This window comes from Mytilus trossulus, chromosome 3, assembly GCF_036588685.1.
Source record: "Mytilus trossulus isolate FHL-02 chromosome 3, PNRI_Mtr1.1.1.hap1, whole genome shotgun sequence".
NCBI classification, from domain to species: Eukaryota; Metazoa; Mollusca; class Bivalvia; order Mytilida; family Mytilidae; genus Mytilus; species Mytilus trossulus.
This window is the reverse complement of record NC_086375.1, coordinates 4,971,771-4,996,561: the sequence shown is the minus strand read 5'-3', so window position 1 is coordinate 4,996,561 and position 24,791 is coordinate 4,971,771.

Here is a 24,791-nt window from a genome sequence, read left to right as displayed (position 1 = left end):
AAATCAAACTTTCTAGAATATGGCGTTGTCGCATATCAAATGAAAGCTCATCTACTCTATGTTACATATATAATAATTCCGATATCAAAAATGTAGGCGGATGAGGTCATTAAGTGATAAAAGTAAAAAGTTTCAGAAGGTATGCTTGTCGTATATCAAACGAAAGGTCGTACAAAGTACATTATGAAAGCATCACTTTTACAGGAAAGACCTTTCAATTGTTTTACAAACAATTGAGATACTAGTTAAGGTCTTTCCTCTCCGCGAGGAAAGACCTTATTGTTTTTCGCATGTTTTTTTTTTAAGGTCTTTCCTCTCCGCGAGGAAAGACCTTATTGTTTTTCGCATGTTTTTTTTTTTTTTTTTCATCCAGCATTTGTTTGACATGGCCTCCCCTCGTTTCTATTGGAGTTATCAAAACCAAATATGGACCATTGGTAGACCTCATTATGAAGTATTACCAGATGAGGCTGTGTAGGATTTCATCATCCCCTTTAGAAGTTATCTCCCTTTTATTGATTTTTTTCAACATGGCCCCCCCTCGTTGTTTTTAAAGATATCATGATCTTATTTGGACAATAGGTACATCTCATCATGATGTATTACCATATGAGGCTGCATAGAATTTCATCATCCCCTTTGAGAGTTATTTCCCCTTGAAACAATTTCTTTCCTTTGCTCATTTCTCAAAACATGTTAGAGATAGAATCGATTTGAAAACGGCAACATGTACAGGAACAGATGGCAATGTTAATGAACATATACAATCGTTTTGTTATTAACCCTTATAAGGAGTTATTCCCCTTGAAAAATTGTATACAATTTTAGAAAAAATTTATTTCAAGAACTGGAAGTCGTAGAGACTTGGGACCTTCACCAATAATCTTAAATTCATGTGACCTTCAATATGCACCCAAGGTCAAAGGTCACAGAGTGCAAAAAAAAATTACGCTGCAATTTCAAGCTTACATATTAGGAAAACGATAAGACTTTGCTGCCTACATACAGCGTATAAAATGTTCCTCTCGACGTACTCTACATTTTATATAATAAGCCCAAAAATGTCCGACCGTCTGTTCAAAAGTTACAACGGGATGATTATTAAAAGTATAGTATTTTGTGTATATCTTTTTTAAGGTAACAGATATCAACCTACTATAAACTGAAAAGATGATCAGTAATTCAAGACCTTCAATTTGAGGTCAATGTCAGGTCATGATGAAATTTCACCTTGACCTTCACATTATACTATGACCTTGACCTTGTGATATTTGAAAGGTCAAGTGGTCTTGAGTTGAATGGTGATAGTCCGATGTCTCTACGACTTCCGGTTCTCAAGTTTGGTATTGCATCATATATTTGATGATTAATTGTGACCTTGGTGAACATTGAAATTGTCCCAATTCTTTTTCTATGATGTTGTCCTTTAACTGTAGATCATTTACCATTTAACAGATTTGAGATATCTGCTGTCGTTTTAGAGATAATGCAGTTTGAAATTTTGCGAGGGGCAGCATGTATTTCTGAATCAACAACAGCTTACCACTTAAAATGTTTAAGAAATTGAAGAGGTTGGCATAGTTATATGTTTGACCAAATACCAAAAACATTCCATGGGAAAAAACACCAAAAAAATCATTTTGAATTTTTCATGTTTTGCATCAACTTTGTAAGTTTCATAACTTCTATTTATATCGTTGATATTGCATCATTTTTGACACTTTGCCAAATGGGGTCAACTGATATATCAAATTGAAGGTCTCAATAAACTCTGCTTAAAAATGAAAATTTTAAACCTCTTTTTCATCCCAGGAGGAAGGGTGGGGTCATTTAGTGCAAACATTCAAATTTTTCAGATGGTAAGGTTGTCGCATATCAAATGAAAGAACATAAAGCGTACATTTCAAATTTCAAATTCACGTCCCCCGAAAATTGGTTGGATGCATGGGGTCATTGAGTGCAAAAAATATTTTTTTTTTACGATAGGGTTGTTGTATATCAAATGAAAGGTCATGATGTGTACATTTGAAATATCAAATTCCCGACCTCCAAAAATTAGTTGGATGGGGTTATTGAGTGCAAAAATCAAACTTTCTAGGACATGGCGTTGTCGCATATCAAATTAAATCTCATCTACCCTGTGTTACATATATCATACTTCCGATCTCAAAAATGTCGGCGGATGAGGTCATTAAGTGTAAAAAGCGAAAAGTTTCAGAAGGTATGCTTGTCGTATATCAAACGAAAGGTCATACAAAGTACATTACAAAAACATCACTTTTACAGGAAAGACCTTTCAATTGTTTTACAAACAATTGAGATACTAGTTTTTTTTTGTTTTTTTTTTTTTTCATCCAGCATTTGTTTGACATGGCCTCCCCTCGTTTCTATTGGAGTTATCAAAACCAAATATGGACCATCGGTAGACCTCATTATGAAGTATTACCAGATGAGGCTGTGTAGGATTTCATCATCCCCTTTAGAAGTTATCTCCCTTTTATTGATTTTTTTCAACATGGCCCCCCCTCGTTGTTTTTAAAGATATCATGATCTTATTTGGACAATAGGTACATCTCATCATGATGTATTACCATATGAGGCTGCATAGAATTTCATCATCCCCTTTGAGAGTTATTTCCCCTTGAAACAATTTCTTTCCTTTGCTCATTTCTCAAAAAATGTTAGAAATAGAATCGATTTGAAAACGGCAACATGTACAGGAACAGATGGCAATGTTAATGAACATATACAATCATTTTGTTATTAACCCTTATAAGGAGTTATTCCCCTTGAAAAATTGTATACAATTTTAGAAAAAATCTATTTCAAGAACTGGAAGTCGTAGAGACTTGGGACCTTCACCAATAATCTTTAATTCATGTGACCTTCAATATGCACCCAAGGTCAAAGGTCAAAGAGTGCAAAAAAAAATTACGCTGCAATTTCAAGCTTACATAATAGGAAAACGATAAGACTTTGCTGCCTACATACAGCGTATAAAATGTTCCTCTCGACGAACTCTACATTTTATATAATAAGCCCAAAAATGTCCGACCGTCTGTTCAAAAGTTACAACAGGATGATTAATAAAAGTATAGTATTTTGTGTATATCTTTTTAAAGGTAACAGATATCAACCTACTATAAACTGAAAAGATGATCAGTAATTCAAGACCTTCAATTTGAGGTCAATGTCAGGTCATGATGAAATTTCACCTTGACCTTCACAGTATACTATGACCTTGACCTTGTGATATTTGAAAGGTCAAGTGGTCCTGAGTTGAAAGGTGGTAGTCCCATGTCTCCACGGCTTCCGGTTCTTAAGTTCGGTATTGCATCATATATTTGATGATTAATTGTGACCTTGGTGAACTTTGAAATTGTCCCATTTCTTTTTCTATAGTGTTGTCCTTTAACTGCAGATCATTTACCATTTAACAGATTTGAGATATCTATTGTCGTTTTAGAGATAATGCAGTTTGAAATTTTTCGAGCGGCGGCAAGTATTTCTGAAACAACAACAGCTAACCACTTTAAATGTTTAAGAAATTGAAGAGATTGACATAGTTATATGTTTAACCAAATACCAAAAACATTCCATGGAAAAAAAAACACCCAAAAATAAATTTGAAATTTTCATGTTTTGCATTGACTTTGTGAGTTTCATAACTTCTATTTATATAGTTGATATTGCATCATTTTTTGCACTTTGTCAAATGGGGTCATCTGATATATCAAATTGAAGGTCCCAATAAACTCTACTTAAAAATGAAAATTTTAAACCTCTTTTTCATCCCAGGTGGAAGGATGGGGTCATTTAGTGCAAAAATTCAAATTTCTCAGATGGTAAGGTTGTCGCATATCAAATGAAAGAACATAAAGCGTACATTTCAAATTTCAAATTGACGTCCCCCAAAAATTAGTTGGATGGGGTCATTGAGTGCAAAAAAAATAATTTCTTTTACAATAGGGTTGTTGTATATCAAATGAAAGGTCATGATGTGTACATTTGAAATATCAAATTCCCAACCTCCAAAAATTGGTTGGATGGGGTTATTAAGTGCAAAATTTAAACTTTTTAGAACTTGGCGTTGTCGCATATCAAATGAAAGCTCATCTACTATGTGTTTCATATATCATACTTCCGATCTCAAAAATGAAGGCGGATGAGGTCATTAAGTGTAAAAAGCGAAAAGTTTCAGAAGGTATGCTTGTCGCATATCAAACGAAAGGTCGTACAAAGAACATAACGAAAACATCACTTTTACAGGAAAGACCTTTCAATTGTTTTACAAACAATTGAGATACTAGTTAAGGTCTTTCCTCTCCGTGAGGAAAGACCTTATTGTTTTTCTAATGTTTTTAAGGTCTTTCCTCTCCGTGAGGAAAGACCTTATTGTTTTTCTAATGTTTTTTTTTCTTTTTTTTCTTCCAGCATTTGTTTGGCTCGCCCTCCTACCGCTTCTATTGGAGTTATCAATACCAAAATTAAACCATCAATAGACCTCAACATGAACTTTTACCAGATGAACTTTTGTAGAATTTCACCTTCCCCTTAAGAAGTTATCTCCCTTTTGTTGATTTTTTTCAACATGGTCCCCCCAAAATGTGTTAAAAGATATCACGACTTTATTTGGACAAAAGGTAGATCTCATCATAATGTATTACCATATGAGGCTGCATAGGATTTCATCATCTACTTTGAGAGTTATATCCCCTTGAATCAATTTCTTTTATTTGCATTTTTTTCAAAAAGTATTAGAGATAGAATTTAATTGAAAATGACAGCATGTATTAGAACAGATGGCAATGTTTATAAACATAAACAATTTATTTGTTATTAACCCTTATAAGGAGTTATTTCCCTTTAGAAATTAAAAATATATTTTCAAAAATTTATATTCGAGAACCGGAAGTCATAGAGACTTGTAACCTTCACCAATAATCTTAAATTCATATGACCTTTAATATGCACCCAAGGTCAAAGGTCACCGAGTGCAAACAAAAATTACGCTGCAATTTCAAGCTTACATATTAGGAAAACGATAAGACTTTGCTGCATACATACAGCGTATGAAATGTTCTTCTCGACAAGCTCTACATTTTATACAATAAGCCCAAAAATGTCCGACCGTCTGTTCAAAAGTTACAACGGGATGATTCTTAAAAGTATAGTATTGTGTGAATATCTTTTTAAAGGTAACAGATATCAACCTACTATAAACTGCAAAGATGATCAGTAGTTCGAGACCTTCAATTTGAGGTCAATGTCAGGTCATGATGAAATTTCACCTTGACCTTCACATTATACTATGACCTTGACCTTGTGATATTTAAAAGATTAAGTGGTCCTGAGTTGAATGGTGCTAGTCCCATGTTTCTACGACTTCCGGTTCTTAAGTTTAGTATTGCATCATATATTTGATGATAAATTGTGACCTTTATGAACTTTGAAATTGTCCCAATTCTTTTTCTATAATGTTGTTGTTCAACTGTATATCGTTTATCATTTAACATATTTGAAATATCTATAGTCCTTTTAGAGATAATGCAGTTTGAAGTTTTGCGAGCGGAGGCATGTATTTCTGAATCATCAAGAGTTTACCACTTAAATTGTCTTAGAAATTGAAGAGGTTGACATAGTTATATGTTTGACCAAATACCAAAAACATTCCATGGAAAAAAACACCAAAAAATCAATTTGAAATTTTCAAGTTTTGCATTGACTTTGTAAGTTTCATAACTTCTATTTATATAGTTGATATTGCATCATTATTTGTACTTTGTCAAATGGGGTCATCTGATATATCAAATTGAAGGTCTCAATAAACTCTACTTAAAAATGAAAATTTTAAACCTCCTTTTCATCCCAGGGGGACGGGTGGGGTCATTTAGTGCAAACATTCAAATTTCTCAGATGGTAAGGTTGTTGCATATCAAATGAAAGAACATAAAGCGTACATTTCAAATTTCAAATTGACGTCTCCAAAAAATTGGTTGGATGGGGTCATTGAGTGCAAAAAATAAATGTTCTTTTAAGGTAGGGTTGTTGTATATCAAATGAAAGGTCATTATGTGTACATTTCAAATAGCAAATTCCTGACCTTCAAAAATTAGTAAGATAGGGTTATTGAGTGCAAAAATCAAACTTTCTAGAATATGGCGTTGTCGCATATCAAATGAAAGCTCATCTACTCTATGTTACATATATAATAATTCCGATATCAAAAATGTAGGCGGATGAGGTCATTAAGTGATAAAAGTAAAAAGTTTCAGAAGGTATGCTTGTCGTATATCAAACGAAAGGTCGTACAAAGTACATTATGAAAGCATCACTTTTACAGGAAAGACCTTTCAATTGTTTTACAAACAATTGAGATACTAGTTTTTTCTTTTTTTTCTTCCAGCATTTGTTTGGCTCGCCCTCCTACCGCTTCTATTGGAGTTATCAATACCAAAATTAAACCATCAATAGACCTCAACATGAACTTTTACCAGATGAACTTTTGTAGGATTTCACCTTCCCCTTAAGAAGTTATCTCCCTTTTGTTGATTTTTTTCAACATGGTCCCCCCAAAATGTGTTAAAAGATATCACGACTTTATTTGGACAAAAGGTAGATCTCATCATAATGTATTACCATATGAGGCTGCATAGGATTTCATCATCTACTTTGAGAGTTATATCCCCTTGAATCAATTTCTTTTATTTGCATTTTTTTCAAAAAGTATTAGAGATAGAATTTAATTGAAAATGACAGCATGTATTAGAACAGATGGCAATGTTTATAAACATAAACAATTTATTTGTTATTAACCCTTATAAGGAGTTATTTCCCTTTAGAAATTAAAAATATATTTTCAAAAATTTATATTCGAGAACCGGAAGTCATAGAGACTTGTAACCTTCACCAATAATCTTAAATTCATATGACCTTTAATATGCACCCAAGGTCAAAGGTCACCGAGTGCAAACAAAAATTACGCTGCAATTTCAAGCTTACATATTAGGAAAACGATAAGACTTTGCTGCATACATACAGCGTATGAAATGTTCTTCTCGACAAGCTCTACATTTTATACAATAAGCCCAAAAATGTCCGACCGTCTGTTCAAAAGTTACAACGGGATGATTCTTAAAAGTATAGTATTGTGTGAATATCTTTTTAAAGGTCACAGATATCAACCTACTATAAACTGCAAAGATGATCAGTAGTTCGAGACCTTCAATTTGAGGTCAATGTCAGGTCATGATGAAATTTCACCTTGACCTTCACAGTATACTATGACCTTGACCTTGTGATAGTTGAAAGGTTAAGTGGTCCTGAGTTGAATGGTGCTAGTCCCATGTTTCTACGACTTCCGGTTCTTAAGTTTAGTATTGCATCATATATTTGATGATAAATTGTGACCTTTATGAACTTTGAAATTGTCCCAATTCTTTTTCTATAATGTTGTTGTTCAACTGTATATCGTTTATCATTTAACATATTTGAAATATCTATAGTCCTTTAAGGAATAATGACGTTTGAAGTTTTGCGAGCGGAGGCATGTATTTCTGAATCATCAAGAGTTTACCACTTAAAATGTCTTAGAAATTGAAGAGGTTGACATAGTTATATGTTTGACCAAATACCAAAAACATTCCATGGAAAAAAACACCAAAAAATCAATTTGAAATTTTCAAGTTTTGCATTGACTTTGTAAGTTTCATAACTTCTATTTATATAGTTGATATTGCATCATTATTTGCACTTTGTCAAATGGGGTCATCTGATATATCAAATTGAAGGTCTCAATAAACTCTACTTAAAAATGAAAATTTTAAACCTCCTTTTCATCCCAGGGGGACGGGTGGGGTCATTTAGTGCAAACATTCAAATTTCTCAGATGGTAAGGTTGTTGCATATCAAATGAAAGAACATAAAGCGTACATTTCAAATTTCAAATTGACGTCTCCAAAAAATTGGTTGGATGGGGTCATTGAGTGCAAAAAATAAATTTTCTTTTAAGGTAGGGTTGTTGTATATCAAATGAAAGGTCATGATGTGTACATTTGATATATCAAATTCCCGACCTCCAAAAATTAGTTGGATAGGGTTATTAAGTGCAAAAGTCAAACTTTTTAGAACATGGTGTTGTCGCATATCAAAAGAAAGCTCATCTACTCTGTTCCATGTATCATAATTCCGATCTCAAAAATGTAGGCGGATGAGGTCATTTAGGGTAAAAAGCGAAAAGTTTCAGAAGGTATGCTGTCTTATATCAAACGAAAGGTCGTACAAATTACAATACGAAAACATCACTTTTACAGGAAAGACCTTTCAATTGTTTTACAAACAATTGAGATACTAGTCTTTTTCTTTTTTTTCTTCCAACATTTGTTTGACATGGCCTCCTCCCCTTTCTATTGAAGTTATCAAGACCAAATATGGACCATCGATAGACCTCATCATGAACTTTTACAAGATGAACTTTTGTAGGATTTCATCATCCCCTTTAGAAGTTATCTCCCTTTTATTGATTTTTTTCAACATGGCCCCCCTTAAATGTTTTAAAAGATATCAAGACCTTATTTGGACAATAGCTAGATCTTATCATGATGTGTAACCATATGAGGCTGCTAAGGATTTCATCATCCCTTATGAGAGTTATGTCCCCTTGAATCAATTTGTTTCTTTTACATTTTTCTCAAAAAGTATTCAAGCTAGAATCGATTTGAAAACAGCAACATGTACAAGAACAGATGGCAATGTTAATGAACATGTACAATCATTTTGTCATTAATCCTTATAAGGAGTTATTCCACTTGAAAAAATGTACATAATTTTAGAAAAACTGTATTTCGAGAACCAGAAGTCGTAGAGACTGGGGACCTTCACCAATAATCTTTAATTCATGTGACCTTTAATATACAATCAAGGTCAAAGGTCACTGAGTGCAAAAAAAAATTACGCTGCAAATTCAAGCTTACATATTAGTAAAACGATAAGACTTTGCTGCATACATATAGCATGTAAATTGTTCCTCTCGACGAGCTCTACATTTTATACAATAAGCCCAATAATGTCCGACCGTCTGTTCAAAAGTTACAACGGGATGATTCTTAAAAGTATAGTATTTTGTGTATATCTGTTAAAAGGTAACATATATCAACCTACTATCAACTGCAAAGATGATCAGTATTTCAAGACCTTCAATTTGAGGTCAATGTCAGGTCATGATGAAATTTCACCTTGACCTTCACAGTATACTATGACCTTGACCTTGTGATATTTGAAAGGTCAAGTGGTCCTGAGTTGGATGGTGGTAGTCCCATGTCTCCACGGCTTCCGGTTCTTAAGTTTGGTATTGCATCATATATTTGATGATTAATTGTGACCTTGGTGAACTTTGAAATTGTCCCATTTCTTTTTCTATGTGTTGTCCTTTAACTGCAGATTATTTATCATTTAACAGATTTTAGATATCTATTGTCGTTTTAGAGATAATGCAGTTTGAAATTTTTCGAGCTGCGGCAAGTATTTCTGAAACAACAACAGCTAACCACTTAAAATGTTTAAGAAATTGAAGAGATTGACATAGTTATATGTTTAACCAAATACCAAAAACATTCCATGGAAAAAAAACACCCAAAAATAAATTTGAAATTTTCATGTTTTGCATTGACTTTGTGAGTTTCATAACTTCTATTTATATAGTTGATATTGCATCATTTTTTGCACTTTGTCAAATGGGGTCATCTGATATATCAAATTGAAGATCTCAATAAACTCTACTTAAAAATGAAAATTTTAAACCTCTTTTTCATCCCAGGTGGAAGGGTGGGGTCATTTAGTGCAAAAATTCAAATTTCTCAGATGGTAAGGTTGTCGCATATCAAATGAAAGAACATAAAGCGTACATTTCAAATTTCAAATTGACGTCCCCCAAAAATTGGTTGGATGGGGTCATTGAGTGCAAAAAAATTAATTTCTTTTACAATAGGGTTGTTGTATATCAAATGAAAGGTCATGATGTGTACATTTGAAATATCAAATTCCCAACCTCCAAAAATTGGTTGGATGGGGTTATTAAGTCCAAAATTTAAATTTTTTAGAACATGGCGTTGTCGCATATCAAATGAAAGCTCATCTACCATGTGTTACATATATCATACTTCCGATCTCAAAAATGTAGGCGGATGAGGTCATTAAGTGTAAAAAGCGAAAAGTTTCAGAAGGTATGCTTGTGGTATATCAAACGAAAGGTCGTACAAAGAACATAACGAAAACATCACTTTTACAGGAAAGACCTTTCAATTGTTTTACAAACAATTGAGATACTAGTTAAGGTCTTTCCTCTCCGTGAGGAAAGACCTTATTGTTTTTCGCATGTTTTTTTAAGGTCTTTCCCCTACGTGAGGAAAGACCTTATTGTTTTTCTAATGTTTTTTTTTCTTTTTTTTCCTTTTTTTCTTCCAACATTTTTTTGACATGCCCGCCTCTTGTTTCTGTTGAAGTTATTAGGACCAAATATGGACCATAGCTAGACCTCACCAAGATGTATTACCAAATGACCCTGTTAAGGATTTCATCATCCCCTTTAGGAGTTATCTTCCTTTTATTGATTTTTTTCAACATGACCCCCCCTCGTTGGTTTTAAAGATATCATGACCTTAATTTGACATAATGTAGATCTCATAATGGTGTATTACCATGTGAGGCTGATTAAGATTTCAGCGTCCCCTATGAGAGTTATACCCCCTTGAAACAATTTCTTTCTTTTGCATTTTTCACATAAAGTATAAGAGATAGAATCGATTTGAAAACGGCAACATGTACATGAACAGATGGCAATGCTAATAAACATGTACACTCGTTTTGTTATTAACCCTTATAAGGAGTTATTCCACTTGAAAAAATGTACATAATTTTAGAAAAACTGTATTTCGAGAACCAGAAGTCGTAGAGACTGGGGATCTTCACCAATAATCTTTAATTCATGTGACCTTTAATATACAATCAAGGTTAAAGGTCATTGAGTGCAAAAAAAAATTACGCTGCAATTTCAAGCTTACATATTAGTAAAACGATAAGACATTGCTGCATACATATAGCATGTAAATTGTTCCTCTCGACGAGCTCTACATTTTATACAATAAGCCCAATAATGTCCGACCGTCTGTTCAAAAGTTACAACGGGATGATTCTTAAAAGATAGTATTTTGTGTATATCTTTTACAAGGTAACATATATCAACCTACTATCAACTGCAAAGATGATCAGTATTTCAAGACCTTCAATTTGAGGTCAATGTCAGGTCATGATGAAATTTCACCTTGACCTTCACAGTATACTATGACCTTGACCTTGTGATATTTGAAAGGTCAAGTGGTCCTGAGTTGAATGGTGGTAGTCCCATGTCTCCACGGCTTCCGGTTCTTAAGTTTGGTATTGCATCATATATTTGATGATTAATTGTGACCTTGGTGAACTTTGAAATTGTCCCATTTCTTTTTCTATAGTGTTGTCCTTTAACTCAGATCATTTACCATTTAACAGATTTGAGATATCTATTGTCGTTTTAGAAATAATACAGTTTGAAATTTTTCGAGCGGCGGCAAGTATTTCTGAAACAACAACAGCTAACCACTTAAAATGTTTAAGAAATTGAAGAGATTGACATAGTTATATGTTTAACCAAATACCAAAAACATTCCATGGAAAAAAAACACCCAAAAATAAATTTGAAATTTTCATGTTTTGCATTGACTTTGTGAGTTTCATAACTTCTATTTATATAGTTGATATTGCATCATTTTTTGCACTTTGTCAAATGGGGTCATCTGATATATCAAATTGAAGGTCTCAATAAACTCTACTTAAAAATGAAAATTTTAAACCTCTTTTTCATCCCAGGTGGAAGGGTGGGGTCATTTAGTGCAAAAATTCAAATTTCTCAGATGGTAAGGTTGTCGCATATCAAATGAAAGAACATAAAGCGTACATTTCAAATTTCAAATTGACGTCCCCCAAAAATTGGTTGGATGGGGTCATTGAGTGCAAAAAAAATAATTTCTTTTACAATAGGGTTGTTGTATATCAAATGAAAGGTCATGATGTGTACATTTGAAATATCAAATTCCCAACCTCCAAAAATTGGTTGGATGGGGTTATTAAGTGCAAAATTTAAACTTTTTAGAACATGGCGTTGTCGCATATCAAATGAAAGCTCATCTACCATGTGTTACATATATCATACTTCCGATCTCAAAAATGTAGGCGGATGAGGTCATTAAGTGTAAAAAGCGAAAAGTTTCAGAAGGTATGCTTGTCGTATATCAAACGAAAGGTCGTACAAAAAACACTAGTATCTCAATTGTTTGTAAAACAATTGAAAGGTCTTTCCTGTAAAAGTGATGCTTTCATAATGTACTTTGTACGACCTTTCGTTTGATATACGACAAGCATACCTTCTGAAACTTTTTACTTTTATCACTTAATGACCTCATCCGCCTACATTTTTGAGATCGGAATTATTATATATGTAACATAGAGTAGATGAGCTTTCATTTGATATGCGACAACGCCATATTCTAGAAAGTTTGATTTTTGCACTCAATAACCCTATCTTACTAATTTTTGAAGGTCAGGAATTTGCTATTTGAAATGTACACATCATGACCTTTCATTTGATATACAACAACCCTACCTTAAAAGAACATTTCTTTTTTGCACTCAATGACCCCATCCAACTCATTTTTGGGAGACGTCAATTTGAAATTTGAAATGTTCGCTTTATGTTCTTTCATTTGATATGCGACAACCTTACCATTTGAGAAATTTGAATGTTTGCACTAAATGACCCCACCCGTCTCCCTTGGATGAAAGGGGGTTTCAAATTTTCATTTTTAAGTAGAGTTTATTAAGACCTTCAATTTGATATATCAGATGACCCCATTTGACAAAGTGCAAATAATGATGCAATATCAACTATATAAATAGAAATTATGAAACTTACAAAGTCAATGCAAAACATGAAAATTTCAAATTGAATTTCTTAGTGTTTTTTTAAATGGAATGTTTTTGGTATTTTGTCAAACATATAACTATGTCAACCTCTTCAATTTCTTAAACATTTTAAGTGGTAAGCTCTTGATGATTCAGAAATACATGCCTCCGCTCGCAAAACTTAAAACTGCATTATCTCTTAAACGACAATAGATATCTCAAATCTGTTAAATGATAAATGATCTACAGTTAAAGGACAACATTATAGAAAAAGAATTAAGACAATTTTAAAGTTCACTAAGGTCACAATTAATCATCAAATATATGATGCAATACAAAACTTGAGAACCGGAAGTCGTAAAGACATGGGACTATCACCATTCAACTCAGGACCACTTGACCTTTTAAATATCACAAGGTCAAGGTCATAGTATAATGTGAAGGTCAAGGTGAAATTTCATCATGACCTGACATTGACCTCAAATTGAAGGTCTTGAACTACTGATCATCTTTTAAGTTTATAGTGGGTTGATATCTGTTACCTTTAAAAAGATATACACAAAATACTATACTTTTAAGAATCATCCCGTTGTAACTTTTGAACAGACGGTCGGACATTTTTGGGCTTATTATATAAATTGTAGAGTTCGTCGAGAGGAACATTTTATACGCTGTATGTAGGCAGCAAAGTCTTATCGTTTTCCTAATATGTAAGCTTGAAATTGCAGCGTAATTTTTTTTTGCACTCTGTGACCTTTGACCTTGGGTGCATATTGAAGGTCACATGAATTAAAGATTATTGGTGAAGGTCCCAAGTCTCTACGACTTCAGGTTCTTGCAATAGATTTTTTCTAAAATTGTATACAATTTTTCAAGGGGAATAACTCCTTATAAGGGTTAATAACAAAATGATTGTATATGTTCATTAACATTGCCATCTGTTCCTGTACATGTTGCCGTTTTCAAATCGATTCTATCTCTAACATTTTTTGAGAAATGAGCAAAGGAAAGAAATTGTTTCAAGGGGAAATAACTCTCAAAGGGGATGATGAAATTCTATGCAGCCTCATATGGTAATACATCATGATGAGATGTACCTATTGTCCAAATAAGATCATGATATCTTTAAAAACAACGAGGGGGGGTCATGTTGAAAAAAATCAATAAAAGGGAGATAACTTCTAAAGGGGATGATGAAATCCTACACAGCCTCATCTGGTAATACTTCATAATGAGGTCTACCGATGGTCCATATTTGGTTTTGATAACTTCAATAGAAACGAGGGGAGGCCATGTCAAACAAATGCTGGATGAAAAAAAAAAAAAAAACTAGTATCTCAATTGTTTGTAAAACAATTGAAAGGTCTTTCCTGTAAAAGTGATGTTTTCGTTATGTACTTTGTACGACCTTTCGTTTGATATACGACAAGCATACCTTTTCAAACTTTTCGCTTTTAACACTTAATGACCTCATCCGCTTACAGTTTTGAGATCGGAAGTATGATATATGTAATACAGAGTAGATGAGCTTTCATTTGATATGCGACAACGCCATTGTCTAGAAAGTTTGATTTTTGCACTTAATAACCCTATCCAACTAATTTTTTGAGGTCGGGAATTTGATATTTTAAATGTACACATCATGACCTTTCATTTGATATACAACAACCCTATCTTTAAAGAAAATTTATATTTTGCACTCAATGACCCCATCCAACCCATTTTTGGGAGACGTCAATTTGAAATTTGAAATGTACGCTTTATGTTCTTTCATTTGATATGCGACAACCTTACCATCTGAGAAATTTGAATGTTTGCACTAAATGAACCCACCCTGCCCACTGGGATGAAAAGGGGGTTCAAAATTTTCATTTTTAGGTAGAGTTTATTTAGACCTTCAATTTGATATATCAGATGACCCCATTTGACAAAGTACAAATAATGATGCAATATCAACTATATAAATAGAAGTTATGAAACTTACAAAGTCAATGCAAAACTTGAAAATTTCAAAATGATTTTTTGGTGTATTTTTCCATGGAATGTTTTTGGTATTTGGTCAAACATATAACTATGTCAACCTCTTCAATTTCTTAAACATTTTAAGTGGTAAGCTCTTGTTGATTCAGAAATACATGCCTCCGCTCGCAAAACTTTAAACTGCAGTATCTCTATAACGACAATAGATATCTCAAATCTGTTAAATGATAAATGATCTACAGTTGAAGGACAACATTATAGAAAAAGAATTGGGACAATTTCAAAGTTCACCAAGGTCACAATTAATCATCAAATATATGATGCAATACCAAACTTGAGAACCGGAAGTCATAGAGACATGGGACTATCACCATTCAACTCAGGACCACTTGACCTTTCAGAGATCACAATGTCAAGGTCATAGTATAATGTGAAGGTCAAGGTGAAATTGCATCATGACGTAACATTGACCTCAAATTGAAGGTCTTGAATTACTGATCATCTTTGCAGTATATAGTAGGTTGATATCTGTTACCTTAAAAAAGATATACACAAAATACTAGATTTTTAAGAATCATCCCGTTGTAACTTTTGAACAGACGGTCGGACATTTTTCGGTTAATAATATAAAATGTAGAGCTCGTCGAGAGGAACATTTTATACGCTGTATGTATGCAGCAAAGTCTTATCGTTTTCCTAATATGTAAGCTTGAAATTGCAGCGTAATTTTTTTTTGCACTCAGTGACCTTTGACCTTGGGTGCATATTCAAGGTCACATGAATTACAGATTATTGGTGCAGGTCCCAAGTCTCTACGACTTCCGGTTCTGAAAATAAAAAAATTCTAAAACTGTTTACAATTTTTCAAGGGGAATAACTCCTTATAAGGGTTAATAACAAAATGATTGTATATGTTCAATAACATTGCCATCTGTTCTTGTACATGTTACCGTTTTCAAATCGATTCTGTCTTGAATACTTTTTGCTAAAAATGTAAAAGAAAGAAATTGCTTCAAGGGGACATAACTCTCATAAGGGATGATGAAATCCTTAGCAGCCTCATATGGTAACATATCATGATAAGATCTAGCTATTGTCCAAATAAGGTCATGATATCTTTTAAAACATTTAAGGGGGGCCATGTTGAAAAAAATCAATAAAAGGGAGATAACTTCTAAAGGGGATGATGAAATCCTACAAAAGTTCATCTTGTAAAAGTTCATGATGAGGTCTATCGATGGTCCATATTTGGTCTTGATAACTTCAACAGAAAGGGGAGGAGGCCTTGTCAAACAAATGTTGGAAGAAAAAAAAGAAAAAGAAAAAGAAACTAGTATCTCAATTGTTTGTAAAACAATTGAAAGGTCTTTCCTGTAAAAGTGATGCTTTCATAATGTACTTTGTACGACCTTTCGTTTGATATACGACAAGCATACCTTCTGAAACTTTTTACTTTTATCACTTAATGACCTCATCCGCCTACATTTTTGAGATCGGAATTATTATATATGTAACATAGAGTAGATGAGCTTTCATTTGATATGCGACAACGCCATATTCTAGAAAGTTTGATTTTTGCACTCAATAACCCTATCTTACTAATTTTTGAAGGTCAGGAATTTGCTATTTGAAATGTACACATCATGACCTTTCATTTGATATACAACAACCCTACCTTAAAAGAACATTTATTTTTTGCACTCAATGACCCCATCCAACTCATTTTTGGGAGACGTCAATTTGAAATTTGAAATGTTCGCTTTATGTTCTTTCATTTGATATGCGACAACCTTACCATCTGAAAAATTTGAATGTTTGCACTAAATGACCCCACCCGTCTCCCTTGGATGAAAAGAGGGTTTCAAATTTTCATTTTTAAGTAGAGTTTATTAAGACCTTCAATTTGATATATCAGATGACCCCATTTGACAAAGTGCAAATAATGATGCAATATCAACTATATAAATAGAAATTATGAAACTTACAAAGTCAATGCAAAACATGAAAATTTCAAATTGAATTTTTTAGTGTTTTTTTAAATGGAATGTTTTTGGTATTTTGTCAAACATATAACTATGTCAACCTCTTCAATTTCTTAAACATTTTAAGTGGTAAGCTCTTGATGATTCAGAAATACATGCCTCCGCTCGCAAAACTTAAAACTGCATTATCTCTAAAACGACAATAGATATCTCAAATCTGTTAAATGATAAATGATCTACAGTTAAAGGACAACATAATAGAAAAAGAATTAAGACAATTTTAAAGTTCACTAAGGTCACAATTAATCATCAAATATATGATGCAATACAAAACTTGAGAACCGGAAGTCGTAAAGACATGGGACTACCACCATTCAACTCAGGACCACTTGACCTTTTAAATATCACAAGGTCAAGGTCATAGTATAATGTGAAGGTCAAGGTGAAATTTCATCATGACCTGACATTGACCTCAAATTGAAGGTCTTGAACTACTGATCATCTTTTAAGTTTATAGTAGGTTGATATCTGTTACCTTTAAAAAGATATACACAAAATACTATACTTTTAATAATCATCCCGTTGTAACTTTTGAACAGACGGTCGGACATTTTTGGGCTTATTATATAAATTGTAGAGTTCGTCGAGAGGAACATTTTATACGCTGTATGTAGGCAGCAAAGTCTTATCGTTTTCCTAATATGTAAGCTTGAAATTGCAGCGTAATTTTTTTTTGCACTCTGTGACCTTTGACCTTTGGTGCATATTGAAGGTCACATGAATTAAAGATTATTGGTGAAGGTCCCAAGTCTCTACGACTTCCAGTTCTTGCAATAGATTTTTTCTAAAATTGTATACAATTTTTCAAGGGGAATAACTCCTTATAAGGGTTAATAACAAAATGATTGTATATGTTCATTAACATTGCCATCTGTTCCTGTACATGTTGCCGTTTTCAAATCGATTCTATCTCTAACATTTTTTGAGAAATGAGCAAAGGAAAGAAATTGTTTCAAGGGGATATAACTCTCAAAGTAGATGATGAAATCCTATGCAGCCTCATATGGTAATACATCATTGTGAGATCTACCTATTGTCCAAATAAAGTCATGATATCTTTAAACACATTTTGGGGGGACCATGTTGAAAAAAATTAATAAAAGGGAGATAACTTCTTAAGGGGCAGGTGAAATCCTACAAAAGTTCATCTGGTAAAAGTTCATGTTGAGGTCTATCGATGGTTCAATTTTGGGATTGATAACTCCAATAGAAGCGGTAGGAGGGCGTGCCAAAAAAATGCTGGAAGAAAAAAAAGAAAAAAAAACATTAGAAAAACAATAAGGTCTTTCCCATGTAGGGGAAAGACCTTAAAAAAAAAAAACATTAGAAAAACAATAAGGTCTTTCCTCACGTAGGGGAAAGACCTTAAAAAAACATGCGAAAAACAATAAGGTCTTTCCTCGCGGAGAGGAAAGACCTTAACTAGTATCTCAATTGTTTGTAAAACAATTGAAAGGTCTTTCCTGTAAAAGTGAAGTTTTCGTATTGTACTTTGTACGACCTTTCGTTTGATATATGACAAGCATACCTTCTGAAACTTTTCGCTTTTTACACTTAATGACCTCATCCGCCTACATTTTTGAGATCGGAATTATGATATATGGAACAGAGTAGAAGAGCTTTCATTTGATATGCGACAACACCATGTTCTATAAAGTTTGATTTTTGCACTTAATAACCCTATCCAACTAATTTTTTGAGGTCGGGAATTTGATATTTCAAATGTACACATCATGACCTTTCATTTAATATACAACAACCCTACATTAAAAGAACATTTATATTTTGCACTCAATGACCCCATCCAACCCATTTGTGGGAGATGTCAATTTGAAATTTGAAATGTACGCTTTATGTTCTTTCATTTGATATGCGACAACCTTACCATCTGAGAAATTTGAATGTTTGCACTAAATGACCCCACCCGTCCCCCTGGGATGAAAAGGGGGTTTAAAATTTTCATTTTTAAGTAGAGTTTATTGAGACCTTTAATTTGATATATCAGATGACCCCATTTGACAAAGTGCAAATAATGATGCAATATCAACTATATAAATAGAAGTTATGAAACTTACAAAGTCAATGCAAAACTTGAAAATTTCAAATTGATTTTTTGGTGTTTTTTTCCATGGAATGTTTTTGGTATTTGGGCAAACATATAACTATGCCAACCTCTTCAATTTCTTAAACATTTTAAGTGGTAAGCTGTTGTTGATTCAGAAATACATGCCGCCGCTCGCAAAATTTCAAACTGCATTATCTCTAAAACGACAGCAGATATCTCAAATCTGTTAAATGGTAAATGATCTACATTTAAAGGACAACATCATAGAAAAAGAATTGGGACAATTTCAATGTTCACCAAGGTCACAATTAATCATGAAATATATGATGCAATACCAAACTTGAGAACCGGAAGTCGTAAAGACATGGGACTACCACCATTCAACTCAGGACCACTTGACCTTTTAAATATCACAAGGTCAAGGTCATAGTATAATGTGAAGGTCAAGGTGAAATTTCATCATGACCTGACATTGACCTCAAATTGAAGGTCTTGAACTACTGATCATCTTTTAAGTTTATAGTAGGTTGATATCTGTTACCTTTAAAAAGATATACACAAAATACTATACTTTTAATAATCATCCCGTTGTAACTTTTGAACAGACGGTCGGACATTTTTGGGCTTATTATATAAATTGTAGAGTTCGTCGAGAGGAACATTTTATACGCTGTATGTAGGCAGCAAAGTCTTATCGTTTTCCTAATATGTAAGCTTGAAATTGCAGCGTAATTTTTTTTTGCACTCTGTGACCTTTGACCTTTGGTGCATATTGAAGGTCACATGAATTAAAGATTATTGGTGAAGGTCCCAAGTCTCTACGACTTCCAGTTCTTGCAATAGATTTTTTCTAAAATTGTATACAATTTTTCAAGGGGAATAACTCCTTATAAGGGTTAATAACAAAATGATTGTATATGTTCATTAACATTGCCATCTGTTCCTGTACATGTTGCCGTTTTCAAATCGATTCTATCTCTAACATTTTTTGAGAAATGAGCAAAGGAAAGAAATTGTTTCAAGGGGATATAACTCTCAAAGTAGATGATGAAATCCTATGCAGCCTCATATGGTAATACATCATTGTGAGATCTACCTATTGTCCAAATAAAGTCATGATATCTTTAAACACATTTTGGGGGGACCATGTTGAAAAAAATTAATAAAAGGGAGATAACTTCTTAAGGGGCAGGTGAAATCCTACAAAAGTTCATCTGGTAAAAGTTCATGTTGAGGTCTATCGATGGTTCAATTTTGGGATTGATAACTCCAATAGAAGCGGTAGGAGGGCGTGCCAAAAAAATGCTGGAAGAAAAAAAAGAAAAAAAAACATTAGAAAAACAATAAGGTCTTTCCCATGTAGGGGAAAGACCTTAAAAAAAAAAAACATTAGAAAAACAATAAGGTCTTTCCTCACGTAGGGGAAAGACCTTAAAAAAACATGCGAAAAACAATAAGGTCTTTCCTCACGGAGAGGAAAGACCTTAACTAGTATCTCAATTGTTTGTAAAACAATTGAAAGGTCTTTCCTGTAAAAGTGAAGTTTTCGTATTGTACTTTGTACGACCTTTCGTTTGATATATGACAAGCATACCTTCTGAAACTTTTCGCTTTTTACACTTAATGACCTCATCCGCCTACATTTTTGAGATCGGAATTATGATATATGGAACAGAGTAGAAGAGCTTTCATTTGATATGCGACAACACCATGTTCTATAAAGTTTGATTTTTGCACTTAATAACCCTATCCAACTAATTTTTTGAGGTCGGGAATTTGATATTTCAAATGTACACATCATGACCTTTCATTTAATATACAACAACCCTACATTAAAAGAACATTTATATTTTGCACTCAATGACCCCATCCAACCCATTTGTGGGAGATGTCAATTTGAAATTTGAAATGTACGCTTTATGTTCTTTCATTTGATATGCGACAACCTTACCATCTGAGAAATTTGAATGTTTGCACTAAATGACCCCACCCGTCCCCCTGGGATGAAAAGGGGGTTTAAAATTTTCATTTTTAAGTAGAGTTTATTGAGACCTTTAATTTGATATATCAGATGACCCCATTTGACAAAGTGCAAATAATGATGCAATATCAACTATATAAATAGAAGTTATGAAACTTACAAAGTCAATGCAAAACTTGAAAATTTCAAATTGATTTTTTGGTGTTTTTTTCCATGGAATGTTTTTGGTATTTGGGCAAACATATAACTATGCCAACCTCTTCAATTTCTTAAACATTTTAAGTGGTAAGCTGTTGTTGATTCAGAAATACATGCCGCCGCTCGCAAAATTTCAAACTGCATTATCTCTAAAACGACAGCAGATATCTCAAATCTGTTAAATGGTAAATGATCTACATTTAAAGGACAACATCATAGAAAAAGAATTGGGACAATTTCAATGTTCACCAAGGTCACAATTAATCATGAAATATATGATGCAATACCAAACTTGAAAACCGGAAGTCGTAGAGACATGGGACTATCACCATTCAACTCAAGACCACTTGACCTTTCAAATATCACAAGGTCAAGGTCAAAGTACAATGTGAAGGTCAAGGTGAAATTTCATCATGACCTGATATTGACCTCAAATTGAAGGTCTTGAATTACTGATCATCTTTTCAGTTTATAGTAGGTTGATATCTGTTACCTTTAAAAAGATATACACAAAATACTATACTTTTAAGAATCATCCCGTTGTAACTTTTGAACAGACGGTCGGACATTTTTGGGCTTATTATATAAAATGTAGAGTTCGTCGAGAGGAACATTTTATGCGCTGTATGTAGGCAGCAAAGTCTTATCGTTTTCCTAATATGTAAGCTTGAAATTGCAGCGTAATTTTTTTTTGCACTCTGTGACCTTTGACTTTGGGTGCATATTGAAGGTCACATGAATTAAAGATTATTGGTGAAGGTCCCAAGTCTCTACGACTTCCAGTTCTCGAAATAGATTTTTTCTAAAATTGTATACAATTTTTCAAGGGGAATAACTCCTTATAAGGGTTTATAACAAAATGATTGTATATGTTCATTAACATTGCTATCTGTTCCTGTACATGTTGCCGTTTTGAAATCGATTCTATCTCTAACATTTTTTGAGAAATGAGCAAAGGAAAGAAATTGTTTCAAGGGGCAATAACTCTCAAAGGGGATGATGAAATTCTATGCAGCCTCATATGGTAATACATCATGATGAGATGTATCTATTGTCCAAATAAGATCATGATATCTTCAAAAACAACGAGGGGGGGGCCATGTTGAAAAAAATCAATAAAAGGGAGATAACTTCTAAAGGGGATGATGAAATCCTACACAGCCTCATCTGGTAATACTTCATAATGAGGTCTACCGATGGTCTATATTTGGGTTTGATAACTCCAATAGAAACGAGGGGAGGCCATGTCAAACAAATGCTGGATGAAAAAAAAAAAAAAAAACTTTTCGCTTTTAACACTTAATGACCTCATCCGCCTACAGTTTTGAGATCGGAAGTATGATATATGTAATACAGAGTAGATGAGCTTTCATTTGATATGCGACAACGCCATTTTCTAGAAAGTTTGATTTTTGCACTTAATAACCCTATCCAACTAATTTTTTGAGGTCGGGAATTTGATATTTTAAATGTACACATCATGACCTTTCATTTGATATACAACAACCCTATCTTTAAAGAAAATTTATATTTTGCACTCAATTACCCCATCCAACCCATTTTTGGGAGACGTCAATTTGAAATTTGAAATGTACGCTTTATGTTCTTTCATTTGATATGCAACAACCTTACCATCTGAGAAATTTGAATGTTTGCACTAAATGAACCCACCCTGCCCACTGGGATGAAAAGGGGGTTCAAAATTTTCATTTTTAGGTAGAGTTTATTTAGACCTTCAATTTGATATATCAGATGACCCCATTTGACAAAGTACAAATAATGATGCAATATCAACTATATAAATAGAAGTTATGAAACTTACAAAGTCAATGCAAAACTTGAAAATTTCAAAATGATTTTTTGGTGTATTTTTCCATGGAATGTTTTTGGTATTTGGTCAAACATATAACTATGTCAACCTCTTCAATTTCTTAAACATTTTAAGTGGTAAGCTCTTGTTGATTCAGAAATACATGCCTCCGCTCGCAAAACTTTAAACTGTAGTATCTCTATAACGACAATAGATATCTCAAATCTGTTAAATGATAAATGATCTACAGTTGAAGGACAACATTATAGAAAAAGAATTGGGACAATTTCAAAGTTCACCAAGGTCACAATTAATCATCAAATATATGATGCAATACCAAACTTGAGAACCGGAAGTCATAGAGACATGGGACTATCACCATTCAACTCAGGACCACTTGACCTTTCAGAGATCACAATGTCAAGGTCATAGTATAATGTGAAGGTCAAGGTGAAATTGCATCATGACGTAACATTGACCTCAAATTGAAGGTCTTGAATTACTGATCATCTTTGCAGTATATAGTAGGTTGATATCTGTTACCTTAAAAAAGATATACACAAAATACTAGATTTTTAAGAATCATCCCGTTGTAACTTTTGAACAGACGGTCGGACATTTTTCGGTTAATAATATAAAATGTAGAGCTCGTCGAGAGGAACATTTTATACGCTGTATGTATGCAGCAAAGTCTTATCGTTTTCCTAATATGTAAGCTTGAAATTGCAGCGTAATTTTTTTTTGCACTCAGTGACCTTTGACCTTGGGTGCATATTCAAGGTCACATGAATTACAGATTATTGGTGCAGGTCCCAAGTCTCTACGACTTCCGGTTCTGAAAATAAAAAAATTCTAAAACTGTTCACAATTTTTCAAGGGGAATAACTCCTTATAAGGGTTAATAACAAAATGATTGTATATGTTCAATAACATTGCCATCTGTTCTTGTACATGTTACCGTTTTCAAATCGATTCTGTCTTGAATACTTTTTGCTAAAAATGTAAAAGAAAGAAATTGCTTCAAGGGGACATAACTCTCATAAGGGATGATGAAATCCTTAGCAGCCTCATATGGTAACATATCATGATAAGATCTAGCTATTGTCCAAATAAGGTCATGATATCTTTTAAAACATTTAAGGGGGGCCATGTTGAAAAAAATCAATAAAAGGGAGATAACTTCTAAAGGGGATGATGAAATCCTACAAAAGTTCATCTTGTAAAAGTTCATGATGAGGTCTATCGATGGTCCATATTTGGTCTTGATAACTTCAACAGAAAGGGGAGGAGGCCTTGTCAAACAAATGTTGGAAGAAAAAAAAGAAAAAGAAAAAGAAACTAGTATCTCAATTGTTTGTAAAACAATTGAAAGGTCTTTCCTGTAAAAGTGATGTTTTCGTATTGTAATTTGTACGACCTTTCGTTTGATATAAGACAGCATACCTTCTGAAACTTTTCGCTTTTTACACTTAATGACCTCATCCGCCTACATTTTTGAGATCGGAATTATGATACATGGAACAGAGTAGATGAGCTTTCTTTTGATATGCGACAACACCATGTTCTAAAAAGTTTGATTTTTGCACTTAATAACCCTATCCAACTAATTTTTGGAGGTCGGGAATTTGATATATCAAATGTACACATCATGACCTTTCATTTGATATACAACAACCCTACCTTAAAAGAAAATTTATTTTTTGCACTCAATGACCCCATCCAACC